Below are 22,249 nucleotides of genomic sequence, written 5' to 3'. Positions count from 1 at the left end.
GCATATGTCTTTATCCTTGTGTTGTATTTGGATTGTGAGCTTAATGAAAGGATTAATGACTTGTTTTGATCTATTGTGCCTTTCACATATTGTTTAGACAATATATGCTTCATTACTTAGATATATTGTGTCTTCCACATGATGTTTAGACAATACATACTTAACTAGTCATCCTTGCTTGTTGAACCAACCAAACACACACGCACTTTAATATTGCAACACACCATTTGCACTTGAATTTAGTTGCTCTCTAATCAACCAACCAACCAATTGTTTGATTACTCGACCTACTAGCCCTAATTGCGATTCCACAACCTTGTTCGATCCTCACAATCCCTTGGGATGATCCCTACTCACCCTAGCTGTATTTATAGTGAAAGGTAGTAGTGGCTTTTATAAATGTAAAACACTTAGCCCTCGCCTTAATGCACACTCTCAAACTCGATGGTAAGGCGACGACCAGTTAGTTTTTGGTGCCGTTGTCTGGGATTTGATTGCGCAACGTCGGATTTGTGGAATTGATTAGGATTAGTACTCTTTTGATCGTGTCTTTACTTTACTTTTATTTTTTTTTTTGGTTACTTATTGTGTTGTTCTTACTTAACTAGGTGTATTACTGGAGGAAGCAAGCAAAGGAGCATTCAAGCTAAGCAAGCAAGGAAAAAAGCTAAAAATTCTAAAAATTTGCTAAACTAAGCTTTAAATTTGGAGTTGAAGTGCTAAAGGACCTTTATGAAACTTTCTTTACTCAATCCCTTAGTTAAATCATCGGCCCGTATGGAGGCTTGCTTTTAAATTGTTCTTGCATCATTGTTATTAAAGCATGGGAGTATGAATTAAGTGTTTGTGGAAGAAGTCTAATTGCATTGTTGTGAAGGCATAGTGTTTGTCATTCTTTGTGTTTGTTGTGTTTTGCATTGTGCATGCATGGACGTAGTTCATTGAGACCAACTCTTGTCCCTCTTGATTTGCATCTTGAATCCATCGTTAAAAACACTAGGGGAAGAGGAAGTTCAAATAGAGCCAATCTATCAATGATGACCATAATAATGATCATGTTGAGGACCTTGGTTACATAGACCAACAAGGTATCCTTCATCCCAATGTGCACAATGAGAACATACAAGTACCATTAGGCATGCCTAGGCCATTCATTCACCAACCACCACAACAACAAGGCCAAGTTCCATATGGAATGCCAAGGCCAATGTATGCTCCACAACCTCCCATCATCAATCAAGGAATTCAAAACGAAGGTGTTCATGTTGCACCTCAAGTAGCTAATCCACCTCTTGCTTTAAGAGACCATTATGTGCCTAATAAGTATAATGCACCTATATGCATCCAATTGCCTCCATTTAGAGCACATCATTATGAAATTAAGCCACAAACCATTCAAATGCTTCCTAACTATCATGGATTTCCAAGTGAAGAACCATACAAGCATTTGGATGAGTTTCTTGAAGTATGTTCCACCGTAAAATATACGAATATGCTAGAAGAGGTTTTAAGACTCAAACTTTTTCCATTCACCTTAAGAGATAAGGCAAAGTATTGGTTTAACAATCTTAGGCCTTTTTCAATCACTTCTTGGGCAGAAATGCAACAAGAGTTCCTGAAGAAGTACTATCCGGTTTCAAAGACCAATGCCATGAGAACCTCAATTCGAGAATTTTCATATGAGGATGGAGAAATGTTTCATGAGGCATGGGAACGCTTCAATGAATTGCTTAGGAAGTGTCTACATCATGACATGCCTAAATGGCAATTAGTTTAATATTTCTTTAAGAGCTTATCGGACAACTATAAGGGCATAGTTGATGCTTCCATGGGTGGCTCATACATTGATAGGCATAAGGATGACGTGTGGCATCTTTATGAGAGCATGAGTGAAAATTCTTTGCATCGAACACTATCATCCAAGAATGGTAGAAATTCACAAGGTAGGAAGAGTGTTGGGTTACATCAAGTCGACTATTCAAATGAAATAGCCGCCAAAATGAAGTCTTTATCTCAAAGGTTTGATCAATTTTTTATTAACCAAAACTCAGCGAACCAAGTATCTTCCTTCCCTAACCATTCTCATTATGCATCAAATCAAACATGTATGACTTGTTCTAGTGTTCTTCATTCTACTTCTCAGTGTCCTTATGGACAAGTGCAAAATGAACCTAATGAACAAGTCAATGCAGCTTTTGTGAACCAAGGGAACAATCCTTATGGTACTCACTATAATCCAAGTTAGAGGAATCATCCGAATTTCTTTTGGAAAAACCAAGGAGAGGGCTCAAACCCTTCCCAAGGTGGTTTTCAAGGGAAGTACATTCCACCTCCACTTCAAAACCAAGGATCCCAAGGTTATAGACCTTTTCAATCACAAGGGAATCAATTTGCTAATTCTCATTTTCCCAACCAATCTTATTCCCAAGGTAATACTAGAAGTCCCGCCTTTGAAGAAAAAGTTTTGAATGCTTTGGGCACTTTAGAGGTTAACACATAATTGCTTCATTCTCACTCTCAATCTATTGCGAAGCTAGAAACCCAAGTAGGTCAAATAGCAAGCACTCTCAATGCAAGAGAGAAGGGAAAGATGCCTATTAATGCCCCACCTAAGCAACAATGTGTTGTGGAAACCTATTCCTCATCGGAAGGCCACATCATTGAACATGTTAATATGGTGACTACCTTGCGGAGTGGTAGGATTGTGGACAATCAAGTTGGAATGTCCAATGAAGAAAGTGAACCGATGCAATCTCAAGTTGTCACCCGTCCCATTTCACATCCCATTCCTCCTTCATTGCATATACATGACCTTGTAAATGAGAAAGTCTTGAAAAATGTGTTTGAAAAAGAAATTTTGAAAAATGATGTTGAAAAGGTTTTGTTGAAAAATGATTTGGAATAAAATGATTTGGAAACTTCTTGTGTTAAAGAGAGTTCAAAAGAAAATTCTGAAAAAGTGTTTGAACCAAAAGTTCTATTTCCAGAAGCCTTAAAAGGATCCATTTCAAAAGACAAGTAAAAGGCAAAAACCAATGAAATTATGGAGATTTTTAGGCAAATGAAAGTTAATCTTCCACTATTGGATGCAATCAAGCAAATTCCGGCTTATGCTAAATTCTTGAAAGACTTGTGCACCCAAAAGCGGAAGAACAAGAGCCAAGCACCAAGAAAAGTGGTTTTAACCGAGCAAGTAAGCTCGATTTTGCAACATAACACTCTTTCAAAGTTTAAGGACCCCGGTTCACCCACTACATCATGCATTATTGGTGATCATATCATTAATCAGGCACTTCTTGACTTAAGAGCAAGTGTTAACCTTCTTCCATACTCGGTTTATGTCAAATTGGGCCTAGGTGAATTGAAACCGATGTCGGTAGTTTTGTAACTTGCCGACCGATCCATTAAGAAGCCTAGGGGTATAATTGAGGATGCTTTGATTAAAATTGACAAATTCTTCTTTCCCGTTGATTTCGTTGTCATAGACACGGAACCGGTCTCCAATCCCAAAAGCCAAATTCCCGTTATCCTTGGCCGTCCTTTCTTGGCAACCGCTAATGCCAACATCAATTGTAGGACGGGGATAATGAAGATCTCATTTGGCCACATGAAGGTGAAGTTGAATATCTTTAATCCCACACCCAATTCATTTGACAAATATGAAAAAGAGGTTAATGTTGTAGATAAATGTCATGATCTTCAATGTCAAGAGCATGAGCTTTTGTGTAAGACCAAAACTTCAAAGGGATTATCTTCAACCTTGCATTCTAAAAGTCTTGTTTCAAATTCTTGCTTTGAAAGGGTATGGAAGCCTAAAGGTTGTGATTGCATAGACAAGGGACCAAAGGTTTCTTTTGAGCTTAATCTAACAAGTTCTTCAAAGAACCATATAAGATCTTAGATCTGGGCTAAAAGAGCCCAATGTCTTGCTAAAGAAGTTAAAGACTAACAAAGGCATTCGTAGGATGTCAAAATCCTATTCCTCCCCCATTTCTATCTTAAATTTCATTTCTTGCGAAGTCTAGATACTTGTTTTTGGTTCATATGCATTCAAAGGAACTTTGGTGAGGATTACATGAGCTTTTATGTCATTATTGAGCATTCTGCATAGTTCAATCGATCTCAAACCTGAGTTCGATCGATCGAACTCCATTCTGCATCCAACACTTAGAAAATTTTTCGACCTAAAGAAACCTGCATCCAAATCACCTCTCTGTCCTATCATTCGAACTAACTCTTAGATCGATCAAGAGACCTTCAATCGATCCAACTTCCAAGTTCGATCGATCTCATGATTCAACACTTAGAAAAATTTTGAGCTTGCATCAACCTGCATATTTCACCTCTCCGTCTCATCAATCGAAACATTCCAAGATCGATCAAGAAGTTCTTTGATCGATCCAACTTCCAAGTTCGATCGATCTTCAAGTTCCAACACTTAGCCAATTTTCTGAGCCAAAAACCTGCATATTTTTGCTCTCTGTCTGGTCGATCAAACTCTTATTTCAATCGATCTCAGTTCTTTATTTCATTATTTTGACTTTGTTTTGACTTTTCAAATTTTCAAAAATCCAAAAATATTTTCACTTTTATTTTATTTTCATTTCATTTTTCAAAAAGTTTTCAAAAATTCAAAAATATTTTAATTAGTTTTTAATTATTATTGTTTATTCAATTAAATGCTAAAAAAAAAAAAACAAAAAAAATTTATTCTATTTTATTTTACTTTATTTTCCAATTTTTAATTTTGCACTTCTCAAAAATTTCAAAAATCCAAAAATACTTTGAAGAGAATTCATCAAAGTTTGATCGATCTCAGTTAAAGTTCGATCGATCGAACTCTGTCAAGAATGTTTTAAAAAATAGAACCGAGGGTTTTCTAGATCGATACCTTAGATCGATTTCACCCTCTGTGCAAACCCTAACCCCCTTCTCCGTCGCCATTGTGCCATCACCTCTCCCACCTCCGGTGAACTTTCCGGTGAGCATCTAAGCATCAATCTCTCTCTTCCTTCCAAGATTCATCTTCACTCTTCCACATCTCCACTTCTCTCATCGTTTAAGGTAAGATCCGAGAATGTCCCTCATGATTTAAGCTTCAATCTTGTGCATACATGCTTTATATGTTAAATACATGCTATATATATGAAAAAACCCTCCATTGTTGAAGCTTGAAGCATTTGTGTCTATATATGTATATATATGTGTATATGTGTATATATATTTTTGATGATTTGATTCGATTTGGGAGTATGGGCTTTAAACAGTGGCTAGGATTGATTGATTTGTTGTATTGATGGGCCCACGAACACATTCGTGTGGGCCCCGTGCGTCCAAAGTCACAGATCTGTAACCTTTGAGTTTTCATCGTCACATAGTTCAATCGATCGAACTTGTATCTTAGATCGATCTTGAGAGATCGATCGAACTCATGTCTCAGATCGATCGAAGTTGTGAGATCGATCTCACTTATTTTCGATTGATCCAACTTTTGTGATCGATCTCACTTCTTTTTATGATCGATCGAACTTCACAGATCTCACACACACTTCATTCATCATATCTTATGTTCATGCTATCTCATATATGCCCAATGCCTGTGATATTCTACATTGGATGCATTTTATACTTACATTGTTTAGCATGTTTCATATTCTACCACTTGCATAGATTCATGTCATATATGACATACATGTTTCTATTGTGCCTCCAATTCATTATTCTACCACTAACTCCCATTGCAAGATTTCCTTTTTGCAGACCATGACTAAGAATGACAGTTCTTCTACTTTAGCCACACCTGTGGCTCATGATCAGATATGTCGCTTAGAAGAGCACCTTCAGAGTTCAGAGGATATGCTAGTTGCCCTTAGAGCTGACATTGCCACCCTTCATCCGAATATGATGGCTGCCATTTGAGCTGACATTTCTTACTTCCGTACGGAGATCTTGACTACCATTGATGACTTAGCCAGGGAGATCCGCGGAGTTCCCTCTGCCTGAGACTCCCAGTCTCTTTATCTTTTTATGCTCTCTATCTATGTTATGTGTCTAATACAATTATGATACTGTTATTTTTGCAGTCGGGTCTGTCGGCTTTGACACTGGATGTATTGCACTTTATTGTTATTTTTATCTATGATGGATGTTGTATGCTTTTATTGATACATCTGTCCTTTTAACTCCATTAGGTGCATCACAGTGACTTCAGTGAGAGAGTACTACCCAATTTTCAGAACCACCCTTATACCTCTCTCATTTCTTTATCTTTTTATCCCATTTACACTTGCATGTCCACTGTGCACTAATTATCCCATTTTGTTATCTGATGAGTTTATCCAAGTGCCAATTTTCAGGGCCACAGTGCATCCCAAGTTTGGGGGGGCCATGCCATCCACTTCAGATACTTCGGTCCTGATCATTCTATGCCTTAGTTGCACTGGTATACTCTTTCATTTGTTTTCTTGCACATTAAGGACATTGTGCCATTTAAGTTTGGGGGGAATGGTGCTTTACAGTGTTAGTTTTAAATTCAAAATTTTGAGCATGACTTGTGTATTTGAGGGATATTTCTATGATTGGTCCATATCTAGTTATGATTTTGATCTTTTGAGAACTATATTGCTTAAATTTAAAAATTGCTTGACTTGAGAGTCCAATACTCCTTGTATGCCATGTGGATACCATTTAGGAGTAAATTTTTCGAAAGATTGATATCTTACTTGCACTTGTGGTCTACATCATCTTGATTTTGTGATTACTTTGAGATTCATTCTAGGATTCTACACTTGCACCGGCGCACACTAGCATTCATTTGTGGGGTACATGCTTTGTTGATTATTGAATTGGTTATATCCCAATTGGGCTAGTAGTGCATTGAAAGCTTTCATTCTTGATAAAGGTGGATAACAACCCCTTTTCACTAAGTAGCCGGGATTCTAGCCTCATCAAGCACTGAACTTCTCGTGCCGAAAGATGGAGGGCCCAAACTCTAGGTTAATAATTGAATTCTAAAAAAAAAAAAAAAAAAAAAGTGAGGACTTCTCCCAAAAGGTGAGAAGTAATAAAAAGTGAGGACTTCTCCCAAAAGGTGAGAAGTAGGAAATGATTAGATGGTTGTTGTCTTGATTTATAGCCTAGTTGATTTGAGCTTGTAAGTCCGTAGGGGTATTTGAATGCCTAATGCCCTAAAGTCGTCTGGTTTGGGAGTCATTGACCTAACGCTCAACCTCATGAATCGCTAGAAAGCTTAATAGATTAACACATTGCACCATGCTTCCATCTTTGATCCTATTTAAAAAAAAAAATCAAGTGAAAATAATAAGCACACCTAGTTTAATAAAGTTTTAATAAAAGGTTCACTTTTTGTCTTGATGATTGGTACTAGATTTGTGTGCTAGTTTGAGGATAAGGATGTGATTAATTCTTTAGTTGGCTAAGATAGCAATATATTTGATGTCGGTCCACTCAAAAGGATTCTAGAGTTGTTTTGATTTTCATGATCATTTTCTTGATATGTGAAGGACCATACTTGCTTGCTTGATGTTGAGATTTTGGGAAATTGCTTAGAAATGTTTGAAAAATTGCATACTTAAGGTAGTTTTCTCCCAACGCTTGTTTGCAATATTGGTGCCTCTTTAGAAAGAATGAGCTTAATGTTTATGGGTATCATTTCTGGAAACCCTCACGGGACTTCACTCGTCCACTAGGGGTAACCTAGGGGTTTAAAAGGCTTGTTGCATATGCTAAGTGCAATCGTGTTCCCTACGAAAGTAGCATGATCCATTTATTGTTTTCTAGTTTATAGTTTTATAGTTGTTCATTTCATTCCTTTACTTTATAGTTCATTGCTAGGGACTAGCAATATTTAAGTTTGGGGGTGTGATGAACGCTGAAAAGTGCGTATTTAAACCCCTTAAGCTTAGGCATTCTAGCACCTTTATCTATCTTACTTTACCGGTTTAGATTGATTTCGTATTATTTCCATTTTCAGGCACTTATCCCGAAAATAAGCTAACTCAGCCAAATAAGAGGTTAATTGAAGCAATTCTGGAATTAAACAAAGAAAGGAGCAAAGTGGAGAAAGAAGAAAGCAAATGAAGCCAAAGGTGGGAAGCACCAAAGTTCGATCGATCCAAGTTCAAGGTTCGATCGATCAAACAATGATCGATCTCAACACATCAAGACAGATCCAAGTCTTGGCCCAAAAGCATAAAGTCCAAAAGTTTAATCGATCCAACACCACCCTTTGATCGATCGAACACTTTTGTCCTTATTCATATGATTGATCCTATCCACAGTTGTACCACCCACTAACCACTTTTGTCCTTTTCCCAAAAATATCTCTCAAAATATCTCGAATTTTGTCTTTTCCTAAAAAGCTCAACTAGTTGGATCGATCCAGCCTAAGTTCGATGGATCTCAGCCAGTTCGATCGATCTAAGTCCAAGGTTCGATCGATTGAACTTCCTCCAGTGCAAAAAAGTTAAATTTCCATCTCATTGAAAGTTGTCCTATATCCAATCATTAGGGAATATTGTGTGCACGACCCTACCTCATTTTGGGTGTCATTTTGACCTACCTATATAAGGATAAGGATTGCTCACAACGGGAAACAATATCATTTTCATATCATCTCTTGGAGAGCAAGCTTAGAGGAGGAGGAAGCTAGAAACACCATTGGAGTTCTTCATCAACAAGGAGCAGATTTCAACTATGGAGTTAACCCTTGAGGGTTGGAGCAACATTACCATGAGTGGCTAGACATCCTCTTGGGGCTAGAGTTAGCCCCAAGCATGCTTTCTATATCTTAATCTTGTGTATTATTGAGGGATTAGTGTTGTAATTGATGTTTTGACATTTTGATATATATAAATCTTGTTTATTCAATAATTTATGTGGTTTAATGCTTCCAATTGATCATTTTATTCTATCCATATGTCTATGTATGCTAGGATAGATGTTCATGTGCTTGTCTCTAAATTTTGTGCTATTGATGCATGTCTATGTGTATTGATGCTATAGATTTGGAGATTGTCAAAACATAGTGCTTAAAAGAATACTCTTGAGATTTTTTTTATGGTTTATACTTATTCCTTGATGGATTATGCCTCTCCCCTAGTTTATTTTCATTCTAGTACTGTAGATGTAGTGTAGTGTTAAATAGGAGGACAATCTATGCTTGTTGTTTGATGATCCAAACTTTTGAATACAAGAAGCATATGTCTCTATCCTTCTGTTGTATATGGATTGTGAGCTTAATGAAAGGATTAATGACTTGCTTTGATCTATTGTGCCTTTCACATGTTGTTTAAACAATATATGCTTCATTGCTTAGATATATTGCGCTTTTCACATGATGTTTAGACAATACATGCTTAACTAGTCATCCTTGCTTGTTGAACCAACCAAACACACACACACTTCAATATTACAGCACACCATTTGCCCTCATTAGTCACTTGTCAACGGTATAGAAATGTATTGCTTCGTGGTGATCTCTGAACCCCAAGATCTCTCTCTCTTACTTACTCTTAATTGCATTCTTTTGTTATCACTTAGTTGAATTTAGTTCCTCTCTAATCAACCAACCAACCAATTGTTTGATCACTCAACCTCTTAACCCTAATTGCAATTCCACGACCTTGTTTGATCCTCACAATCCCTTGGGACGATCCCTACTCGCCCTAGCTATATTTATAGTGAAATGTAATAGTGGCTTCTATAAATGTAAAACACTTGGCCCTCGCCTTAATGCACACTCTCAAATTTGACGGCAGGGCGACGACCGGTCATAATGCTTCTAATTAATCATTTCATTCTATCCATATGTCTATGTATGCTAGAATAGATGTTCATGTGTTTGTCTCTATTTCTTGTGTTATTGATGCATGTCTATGTGTGTTGATGCTTTAGATCTAAAGATTGTCAAGACATAGTGCTTAATGTTATGTTCTTGTGGTTTATTTGATGGTTCATACTCATTGCTTGATGGATTGTGCCTTTCCCTTAGTTTAATTAGTTTAATTTCATGTCATTAGCTTAGTTGTAGTGTAGTTGTTAAATAGGAGGACAATCCATGCTTGTTGTTGAAGTTCCATTCTTATGAAAATCAAGTAACATGTATCTCTAACCTTGTGATGTGTTTGGATTGTGAGTTTAAAGAATGGATTAATGGCTTAATTTGATATGTTGTGCTATCCACCAAGTTATTTTGACAATGTATGCTTAATTTGTCATCCATGCTTGTTGAAACAACCACACACACACACTTTATTGCAACACATGATCTTCCTCTCATTAATCATTTATTAAAGGTGTAGAAAAGCTATGCTTAGTGGTGATCTCTAAACCTCAAGATCTCTCTCTATCTTTTTTTTCTCTCTATTGCATTATTGCTTACTTTAGTTTAATTCAACTAACCAACCACTATTTTGATCACTCGACCTATTAAACCTAATTTTGATTCCTCAAGCTAGTACGACAACTCAATCCCTTGGAACGATCCCTTCTCACTCATACTACATAGTATAGGTGTTAAGCGGTTTATAAATTTAAATTATGGTGCCCACTTGACACTAATTTCCAAATTCAAAGTTTTGTGCATTGTTTTGTGCGACCCACCGATCCAGACACCATAGTTTTTTGGCACCTGATGAGGCCGCTTGTATATGCCAAAATAATGTAGTGAATGTGCGGTTCAAGAAAAGCCTTTTGGGTTAAGTTTAAATTTATAAAAACCACTACCAACACTACTACTAAAGTAGCAAGAGTGAGTAGGGATCGTCCCAAGGGATTATACGTGTTGGAATTTAACTTCAACTCTAGCATATCACAAGATTGCAAAAGATAGAGATTAGTTGATTAAACTAGAAAACAATTAATTAAAATGAAAGTGAAATAAAACTAATTAGAGATAAGGATTTAAGAGATATGAAGAGAGGACTTAAGGTGTTGGAATCACCACTAAGCTCGTGTAATTAACCACTTACTTTCCATTAATAGGGAATACATTGTTGTGAACAAAATACGACTACCAATTGCAATATTAAGCATGGACCATCTAATTTATGTATGAATTGTCTACCTAAACTAAGTGTAGCACAACCCATCAATTTTAAGCATGACCCATCTAGGTAGCAACAATTGTAGCACACATCAATCTAGAGAATCATGGAATTTGCAATAATAAGCCATGGAATATGTAAGCAAGCATAGATTGTCTACCTACCTACAAGCATGAATTAAATTGTAGAACAACCCATCAAGCATAAGTATAAACCATCAAATTAATTGACAAACCCATTCAATGAAAACCTATGTCTAGCCTTCACTAAATTCTCAATCAACTACACATAGACATGCAATTAATATAGAAAAACTAGTGTAGAGATCAATTTTCAAATAATCACACATAAGACGACATATAATCAAATAGAGAATCAATAGAACTAATTAATCCATATGAATCATGTGAGACGTAATTTTCAATTTAATCACACATAGACATGTAAATAAACTAGAGAATTAATAGGAAGAAATAAACCATAGAAATCATAGAAATAGACCAAGATTCATGAAATTCATAAGGCTAGAACACTAATCACAACAATATATATATAAATCCCCAAATATAGAAATACAAGGGTTTAGATTACACAAGACTTAGGGCTCATCCAAGCCCTAAGTATAGATCTAGCCAATCATGAAGGAGGTGGATGTGGTCATAGAATCAAGCTCCAAATATGGCTCCATCTTCTTTTTCCTCTTCTTTGAAGCTTTAGAGATGGAGAGAGAGAGTGGTCTAAAGATGGATCTTGAGATATGCCTCCACTTCCCTCTTTTCTTCTAACCCTAATCTCTAACTTTGCTAGAGAGAAAAATAAAAAATACAATGTAAAAAATAAAAAGATACTTTACAAAATGGGTCACTTCCCTTTATATAGAAGGTCCTTTTCTTAGTCACTAAGTCAAGAATATAGCTCCAAAAATATCTAATCCCGTACTATGTGGTAAGTGGACTTTTGGCCGCACACGGGAATAAGACAGCTCGATGCCAGCAAAAGTTCGATCGATCAGAGAAAAAGTTCGATCGATCAGAGAAAAGTTCGATTGATCCAACTTTGATTTTTGATCGATCCAACTTTGATCGATCTAAAAAAAAAACGATCGATCTCAGAAAAAGTTAGATTGATCCAACTTGGCATATTTTCAGCATCAGCCTCTTTTTGCTCCAAATCAGCCTCTTTTTGCTCCGGATCATCACTAAGACTTAGTTTGACTCCAAAAAAGCCTTAAGAAGCCATTTTCAGCCTATTATAGCTTTATTGACTTAAAAAGGGAAATAATACAAAATTAGTCTAAAGCGGGAAAATAAGATGGATAAAGGTCCTAGAATACTCAAGCTTAAGGGGTTTAAAAGCGCACTTTTCAGTGCTCATCACACCCCCAAACTTAAATATTGCTAGTCTCTAGCAATAAACTACAAAGTAAATGAATGAAATGAACAACTATACAACTATAAAATAGAAAGCAATAAATGGATAACGCCACTTTTGTAGGGAACATGATTGCACTTAGCACATGCAACAAGCCTTTTACACCCCTAGGTTACCCCTAGTGGACGAGTGAAGTCTCGTGAGAGTTTCCAGAAATGATATCCACAAACATTGAGCTCATTTTTTTCTAAAGAGGTACCAATATTGCAAACAAGCATTGGGAGAAAACTACCTCAAGTATGCAATGTTTCAAACATTTCCAAGCAATCTCCCAAAATCTCAACATCAAGCAAGCAAGCAAGTATGGTCCTCCACACATCAAGAGAATGATCATGCAAATCAAAACAATACTAGAATCCTTTTTGAGTGGACCGGCATCAAATATGTTGCTATCTTAGCCAACTAAAGAATTAATCACATCCTTACCCTCAAACTAGCATACAAATCTAGTCCCGATCATCAAGACGAAGAGTGGACCTTTTATTAAAAATTTATTATTCTAGGTGCGCTTATTCTTTTCACTGAATTTTTTTTTTTATTTTTTATTTTATACTAATCCTAAGGAACAAAGATGGACGCATGGTGCAATGTGTTGATCTATTAAGCTTTCTAGCGATCCATGAGGTTGAGCGTTAGGTCAATGACTCCCAAACCGGACGGCTTTAGGGTATTTGGCGTTTAAACACCCCTACGGACTTATAAGCTCAAATCAACTAGGTTACAAATCAAGACAACCTCCATTTAATCATTTCCCACTTCTCACCATTTGGGAGAAGTCCTCACTTTTTTATTTTTTATTTTTTTTCTAAGGAAATTCAATTATTAACCTAGAGTTTGGGCCCTCCACCTTTTGGCACAAAAAGTTCAATGCTTGATGAGGCTAGAATCCCGGCTACTTAGTGAAAAGGGGTTGATATCCACCTTTATCAAGAATGAAAGCTTTCAATGCACTACTAGCTCAATTGGAATATAACCAATTCAATAATCAACAAAGCATGTACCCCACAAATGAATGCTAGTGTGCGCCTGTGCTAGTGTAGAATCTTAGAGTGAATCTCAAAATAATCACAAAATAAGATGATGTGGACCACAAGTGCAAGCAAAATATCAATATTTCGAAAAATTTACTCATAAATGGCATCCACAAGGCATACAAGTAGTATTGGACTCTCAAGTCAAGCAATTTTTAAATTTTAAACAATATAGTCCTCAAAAGATCAAAATCATTGCAAATATCGATCTCAAATCTCTATCATGCAATTAAAGCTCAACTTTAAGTAGAATGCAACAAGACACCTTACCCCAAACTTAAACCGCACATTGTCCTCAATGTGCAATGAGAACAATGGAAAAATGGAAAGAATATACCGTGGTTGCAAAAGCATAAAGCCCGGTAGTGATCCACTTCGAAAGACGTCTCCCCCAAACTTGGAATCAACAACCTACTTGAATAACCACACTAGCAAACTCATATAATATCAAATAGGATAAGAATAATCAAATCATGCATTCTAAGGCAATATAACACAAGATGAAAGAGAGATATAAGATCAAGCCCTAGCTAAAGTATGAAAGTATGCATGACTACACATAAGGGCACAATGGTGAAACTTTTTTTTTTTTTTTAATATTTTCATTTAATGAAAACAAGTAATAAAATGCATGAACAAAATATAAAAAGAAAAATAAAGAAGATAAAATGTAATGAAAGAATATATACAATGCAAGAAATGAAAATGCAAGGAAATAAGACATTCAAAATTTTTTTTTTTTTTATTATTTATTTTTTAAGAAAGTATATACAATAAAACAAAATGTAAGAAAAATAAAGAAATAAAAATAAAAATGAGCATGTATGATACAAGAGATAAATGACCCAATGTGTCATGTGGGTGCTAAGTTTAATGTCTCTAATAAGACGGGATGCTACTTTGAAAAACCGTCTTCTTTTTTTTTTTTTTTTTTTTCTTTTTTTGGAAAAAGAAAATAAAAAATAAAAATAAAAAAAAGAAAAAGTCAAAGGGGCAAAGTTATGATCGATCTATGCTCGCACAATGGGATAGAGAGTATGAAATTTGCAGTGCTTTAAATTTTTTTCAAAGTATGGAATCTCAAGATCGATCCAATAATAAAGTTGGATCGATCGAAGAACTTTGATCGATCTAGGAATGCTTTCAATCGATCTGACAGAGAGCTAAAATATGCAGGTTGATGCAGGCTCAAAATTTTTCTAAGTGTTGAAACTACAAATCGATCAAACTTGATGTTTGGATCAATCGAAGGTCTTCTGATCGATCTAACTGAGAATTGAGATCTGAAGATTTTCTTGGATCGATGAGACAGAGAGTGATTTGGATGCAGGTTTGCTACAGGAATGAAGTTTGATCGATTGAACTCTCATTTGAGATCAATCGAACTTATGCAAAATGCTCAATTTTCAATATGAAAGTGCAGAAAACCCTATGCTAAGCCCCAATGATGGTAATAAAAATAGAGATTGAAAAATGGATAGAAGAATGTACACTGAAACAAAAAATAAAAATAAATAATAAAAAGAAATGGGAGAGGAATAGAGTTGAAAACTCTACGAATACTAGTGTTTAATGTCTCTAGTAAGACGTTGGGTCAACTCACTAATCAAAAGAATCAGAAACTGGATATGAAACATCCTTATTGATTCTCTTTTTACTTTTCTCATTTAATGTCCCACTTACAACAATGAAATCATCCTCCAAAAGAATGACTTGAAAAGAAATGAAAGAGATGATATTGTTCTTTTCATCCACGGCCTTGAAAATGAAATTAATAATGGGCGGCCTTGCACTTGGCAAGGCAAAGTCTTTCAAAGACTCATTTGGAATATCAAGGAATACATTTTCTTCATCTTTTTTCTCTCCCTCAAAAATTACCATCTCCTCACCTTCCAAGTTAGCTAAGGAGTCCATTAGAGAGTTCACTTCATTTTTGGAGCTTTCAAAGTTAACATCGTAATTTTTATACATTTCAAAAAGGCATGTCTCAAGAGGATCATTGGAGATAATAGAAGGAAGGCCCTCTTCTACAAGTTCCACCTCCTTCTCTCCTACCTCAAGTGTGGTCAACATCTCCTCACTCTCTAAAGTAACAAAAGTCCGAGATAAAATCATAATCAAAATAAGGAAAATCCTCATTAATCATGTTATGCTCTATTGGATTAGCCACTAACTCACTTGCCACTTTCTCCTCTATACAAGATAGAGTGTTAGGCATTAGCTCACTTGTTTTATCCTCTTCACTCTCATCATCCTCATCTATATACATTGAAGTTCTTGTAATTTTTTCATTTGCCTTTTCCTCATCCTCTTGACGAGAAAAAGTACTTGCAATTTGCTCAACTTGAGCTTCAAGCTTGGCTAACATTTGAGAATGAGAATTAATAAGTGGAGCTTGTGAAATATGCACATCAAGTAAAGCTAACACTTTTTCTTCAAATCCGGGTGAATACCTAAAACGTGGTGGATTTGGTTCTTCATAAAATTGTGGGGGAGGGTAATAGTCATAAGAATGATTAAATAAGTAATCAAGTTCATACTAAGATGATGCATGAAATGAATTGGACTCAATCTCATAAGGATTAAAATATGATGGAGGAGTATAAGGTGAAGGAATATAATTTCCCCCAAACTTGGATCAAATAACTCCTCCATTCACAATTAAAACCCAAATGTAACAAATAATGGCCTCAACAAGGGCCTATGCTTGGACATAAAATAAAGCAATAGAATAAGCCTCAACAAGGGCTATCACAAGCATGCAACAAAGTGAAACAATAAAAATACAAGAGTTCAAAGAATTGCTCACAACGGTCCTTAAGCAATTTCAAATTTTAATATTAGCTTTAAGCTCCAATTATTGCTTCAAGTTCAAAAGTTTGCCTTCCTTGTAGTCAAGTACCTAATTGAACAAGTAATAATGAGAACAAGAGAAAAAAATATACAATGAAAAATAAAATAAAAATAGAAGCATTCAAATGAACACTATTGTCTAGTTGAATTCCAACAAAACTGTTAATCCCAGGCAACGTCGCCAAAATTTGACTAGGCTGCTTGTATACGCCAAAATAATGTAGTGAATGTGCGGTTTAAGAAAAGCCTTTTGGGTTAAGTTTAAATTTATAAAAACCACTACCAACACTACTACTAAAGTAGCAAGAGTGAGTAGGGATCGTCCCAAGGGATTATACGTGTTGGAATTTAACTTCAACTCTAGCATATCATAAGATTGCAAAAGATAGAGATTAGTTGATTAAACTAGAAAACAATTAATTAAAATGAAAGTGAAATAAAACTAATTAGAGATAGGGATTTAAGAGATATGAAGAGAGGACTTAAGGTGTTGGAATCACCACTAAGCTTGTGTAATTAACCACTTACTTTCCATTAATAGGGAATACATTGTTGTGAACAAAATACGACTACCAATTGCAATATTAAGCATGGACCATCTAATTTATGTATGAATTGTCTACCTAAACTAAGTGTAGCACAACCCATCAATTTTAAGCATGACCCATCTAGGTAACAACAATTGTAGCACACATCAATCTAGAGAATCATGGAATTTGCAATAATAAGCCATGGAATATGTAAGCAAGCATAGATTGTCTACCTACCTACAAGCATGAATTAAATTGTAGAACAACCTATCAAGCATAAGTATAAACCATCAAATTAATTGACAAACCCATTCAATGAAAACTTATGTCTAGCCATCACTAGATTCTCAATCGACCACACATAGACATGCAATTAATATAGAAAAACTAGTGTAGAGATCAATTCCCAAATAATCATACATACGACACCATGTAATCAAATAGAGAATCAATAGAAATAATTAATCCATATGAATCACGTGAGACATAATTCCCAATTTAATCACACATAGACATGTAAATAAACTAGAGAATTAATAGGAAGAAGTAAACCATAGAAATCATAGAAATAGACCAAGATTCCTGAAATTCACAAGGCTATAACACTAATCACAACAATATATATATAAATCCCCAAAAATATAAATACAAGGGTTTAGATTACACAAGACTTAGGGCTCATCCAAGCCCTAAGTATAGATCTAGCCAATCATGGAGGAGGTGGATATGGTCATGGAATCAAGCTCCAAATATAGCTCCATCTTCTTCTTCCTCTTCTTCTTCTTCTTCTTTGAAGCTCTAGAGATGGAGAGAGAGAGAATGGTCTATAGATGGATCTTGAGATGTGCCTCCACTTGCCTCTTTTCTTCTAACCCTAATCTCTAACTTTACTAGAGAGAGAAATAAAAAATATAATGTAAAAAATAAAAAGATAAAAAGCTTCTTTACAAAATAGGTCACTTCCCTTTATATAGAAAGTCATTTTCTTAGTCACTAAGTCAGGAATATAGCTCCAAAAATATCTAATCCCGTACTATATGGTAGGTGGACTTTTAGGCTCGTACGGGAATAAGATAGCTCGCTGCCAGTAAAAGTTCGATCGATCTAACTTTGATTTTCGATCGATCCAACTTTGATCGATCTCAGAAAAAGCGATCGATCTCAGAAAAATTTGGATCGATTCAACTTGGCAGATTTTCAGCATCAGCCTCTTTTTGCTCCAAATCAGCCTCCTTTTGTTGCAGATCATCACTAAGACTTAGTTTGACTCCAAAAAGGCCTTAAGAAACCATTTTCAGCCCATTTTAGCTTTATTAACCTAAAAAGGGAAATAACACAAAATTAGTCTGAAGCGGGAAAATAAGATAGATAAAGGTCCTAGAACACTCAAGCTTAAGGGGTTTAAAAGGGCACTTTTCAGCGCTCATCAGCGCAATTGCCAGGGTTTGATTGATTGCCAACGTCGTATTTGTGGAATCAATTAGGAATTAGTACTCTTTTGATCATGTCTTTACTTTGTTTTCAATTTTTTGTTACTTATTGTGTTTATTCTTGATTGACAAGGAGCATTGAGCTAGGAAGCAAGCAAAGGAGCATTCAAGCAAAGGAGCTAAGCAAGCAGTGGAAAAATGCTAAAAATTAAAAAAAATTGCTAAGCTAAGCTATAAATTTAGAGTTGAAGTGCTAAAGGACCTTTGTGAGCTTTTCTTTACTCAAACTCTTAGTTAAATCGTCAGCCCGCGTGGAGGCTTGTATTTCAATCCTTAAATAAATCGTGAGCCCACGTGGAGGCAATTTACTTTTCTTGCATATTATTAAAGCATGGGAGTATGGGAGCATTGTATGTGGAGGAAGTTTATTGATTGTTGATTTGTTGTGAAGGAGAAGTGCTTGCTTGTTTTGTTGTGTTTCGTGTGTCGCTAGAAGTCTTGGGTAGTCCTTGTTTTATTATTCGTCATAGGTTTTCACATGAAAAATCTAGAGGGTAATCTTGGCTACTTAGACCCACGTTTCATACAAAACCCCACTCTTAATTAACATGGCCCCAGAGTTCAAGCTCCAATTCCTCCAATGGTCCTTCGTGATCATTACAATCTTCATGCGTATCATGCACCTACTTGCATTGTGTTGCCAATTTTGAAGCAAATCAATATGAAATCAAGCCTAAGACTATTCAAATGTGTCCACTCTTTTATTGCTTAGATGATGAGGAACCCTATAAACATCTAAATGAATTCTTTGAAATATGTTCCACCGTAAGATATATGGATGTCTCGGAAAAAGTTCTTAGGCTACTTCTCTTCCCTTTTACACTTAAAAATAAAGCAAAATATTGGTTCAATACTTTGGGGGCAAATTCAATAACATCTTGGGCACAAATGCAAAATGAATTTTTTGAAAAAATTTTACCCCATAAGTTTGACTAATGTAATGCGTGCTTCAATTAGAGAATTTTCTCAAAGGGAAGGGGAGTGGTTGCATGAGGCTTGGGAAAGATTTAATGACTTGCTAAGCAAATGTCCACTTCATGGCATTCCGAAATGGCAAATGGTTCAATATTTCTATAAGAGTTTATTCGACATTCATAAAGATATAGTCGATACAGTATGTGGAGGATCATATTTTGGAAAACATGAGGATAACATATGGTACCTCTTCAAGAAAATGAGAAAAACTCTTTGCCAAAATATTATACTTCTCAGTTTGACCATAATTCAAAGGAAAAGAAAAGAGACTTGCAAGTATGTCAAATAGAGAATCCATTAGAGATTGTAGCCGAGGTTATGTCTTTCTCTCAAAAACTTGATCAATTCTTGTTGAGTCAAAAATCGGTTATAAAGTCACCTTCTTTTCATCATACTTCTCATCTTAGTGAGCCATGCATGACATGTTCAAGTGTTTTACATACCACTTTTGATTGCCCCCATAGACATGCATTCAATGAGCACTTTGAACAAGTCAATGCTACGTTCGCTCACCCTTACTCAAGTGCATATGTTCCAATGTGGAATGAAAATCCAAATTTCTATCAAGCTAAAAAATTTTAAGGCAAATACATTCCACCTCATAAAAGGGAAGGAGGATCCTAAGGATTTGTTTCTTCTTCATCTCATCAAAGAACCAATCACTTTTCACATCCTCAAATGTATAATTCACAAATTTGCTCTCATTATCCTCATGCGCTTTTTAGCAATTCTATATTTGAAGATAAGGTTTTGGTGGCCTTGGGTAGCTTAGAAAGGAATACCAATTTGTTGCATTCCCACTCTCAATCCATATCAAAGCTAAAATCCTAAATTGGACTATAGCTAATGCATTGAATGCAAGAGAAATTAGGAAATTACCTAGTCAACCCGAGAAGAATCCAAAAGCCCATTCTGTGTGGAAGTAAACCCTACATCAGGGTGTTCTTCCCAAGCTCAAGTGCAAGCCATCACCACCTTGAGAAGTGGTAAGCAAGTGGACAATAGGGTTGAACTACCAAAGGAAGATAGTGAATCGGTGCAACCAGAAGTTGTCACCCATCCAATTCCCAATTCCACTCCTACTTCCTTGAATGAAAATGTTCTTAACCGGAATTCTCAATCATCTCCATCATCTCCCCAAATTGCAAAGTCTCATGAGCCAAAAGCTCCATTCCCTTATGCTCTAAAAGAAACTTCGCCTTATGGGAGGTAAGAAGGGCAAATACATGATATAATGGAAGTTTTTAAGCAAGTAAACATCAATCTTCCTTTTTTAGATGCCATTAAGAAAATTCAACCTTATGCAAAATTCTTGAAAGATCTTTGCACACAAAAGAGGAAGAGCAAGGGACTAAGCCCTAAAAAAGTGTTCCTCATGGAGCAAGTGAGCTCCATTATTCAACAAAACACTCCACCTAAGTTCAAAGATCCCGGTGCTCCGACCATCTCATGTGTGATTGGGAACCACGAAGTTCGTAGAGCTCTTCTTGACTTAGGTGCAAGTGTTAATTTGATTCCTTAGTCTGTGTATGTCTAACTAGGTTTGAATGAGTTAAAGCCAACCTCGGTGGTGCTTCAATTGGCAGATAGATCCAGCAAAACACCTCGGGGCATGGTTGAGGACATCCTCATCAAAGTTGATAAGTTCTACTTCCCGGTTGATTTTGTAGTTCTTGATACCGAACCGGTTGCCAACTCCACCAATCACATCCCAATCATCTTGGGAAGACCATTCCTTGCCACCGCAAATACGACCATCAGTTGTAGATCCAGGGTTATAGACCTTTCGTTTGGAAACATGATGGTCAAACTTAATATTTTTAACGCAAGTCAACATCCCATGGATGAAGACGAGTGTTGTCTTGTAGATATGTTGGATGAGATTGTTGAGGGATCAATTCTTACCATGGTTATGAAACAACCAATTGAGGATAACCTTTCATCTCTTCTATCCGATGATCCTCTTGCTTCTTGTCTTCTTGAAATGTTTGGAAATTATGGTTTGATGATGAAAAATCAATGGATGAAGTAAGAAATCTCATGGAATCTGTTACAAGCTTAGATTTTCCATCTTGGAAAACTCCAATAGAACCTCTTCCTCCACTCTCTAGCACTCCACCGGTCTCATCTTTAGTTTCTCCACCAACTCTTGAGCTTAAAACTTTACCTTCCAATCTCAAGTATGCATTCTTTGGACCAAAAGAGACTCTTTCGGTTATTATTTCTTCAAATCTTGAAAAAGACTAAGAAGACGCTCTTTTAAATGTGCTTAAAGAAAATAAGGAAGCCATAGGATGGAGTGTGGCGGATCTTAAGGGAATTAACCCTTTTATTTGTATGCATCGCATACTTATGGAAGATGATGCAAAACCCTTTAGGGATGCCCAAAGGCAACTTAATCCCAATATGAAGGAGGTAGTAAAAAAGGAAGTCGTCAAACTCTTAGATGCCAGAATTATTAACCCAATCTCTGATAGCAAATGGGTGAGTCCAACTCAAGTAGTTCCCAAGAAATCAGGGATTACCGTGGTTGAGAATGCAAAGGGTGAGGAAATCTCTAAGCGTACCACCAATTCATGGCGTGTATGCATTGATTACCGCAAATTAAATGCTGCCACTAGAAAAGATCACTTCCCTTTGCCATTCATTGATCAAATTCTCGAAAGATTGGCTGGACAACAGTACTATTGCTTCCTTGATGGCTATTCGGGGTACAACCAAGTAGCCCTGGACCCATTGGACCAAGAGAAAACCACCTTTACTTGTCCATTCGGCATATTTGCTCATAGACGGATGCCTTTTGGTTTATGCAATGCCCCCGCCACATTCCAAAGGTATATGATGTCAATTTTCTTAAACATGGTGGAAGAGTA

At 36.1% G+C, this 22,249-nt stretch overlaps 1 pseudogene; it reads right to left on the bottom strand.

Moving 5' to 3' along the window:
* Window positions 1-1,656: 1,656 nt before the first annotated feature.
* Window positions 1,657-1,755, bottom strand: LOC132267887 (small nucleolar RNA R71; annotated as a pseudogene).
* Window positions 1,756-22,249: the final 20,494 nt, after the last annotated feature.

This window comes from Cornus florida, unplaced genomic scaffold (genome assembly GCF_030987335.1).
Source record: "Cornus florida cultivar Cherokee Brave unplaced genomic scaffold, ASM3098733v1 CherokeeBrave_3.0.0_Hap2_Chr07, whole genome shotgun sequence".
Taxonomy (NCBI): Eukaryota; Viridiplantae; Streptophyta; class Magnoliopsida; order Cornales; family Cornaceae; genus Cornus; species Cornus florida.
Note: the sequence above shows the minus strand (reverse complement) of the source record. Positions and strands in the feature narration are given on the sequence as shown.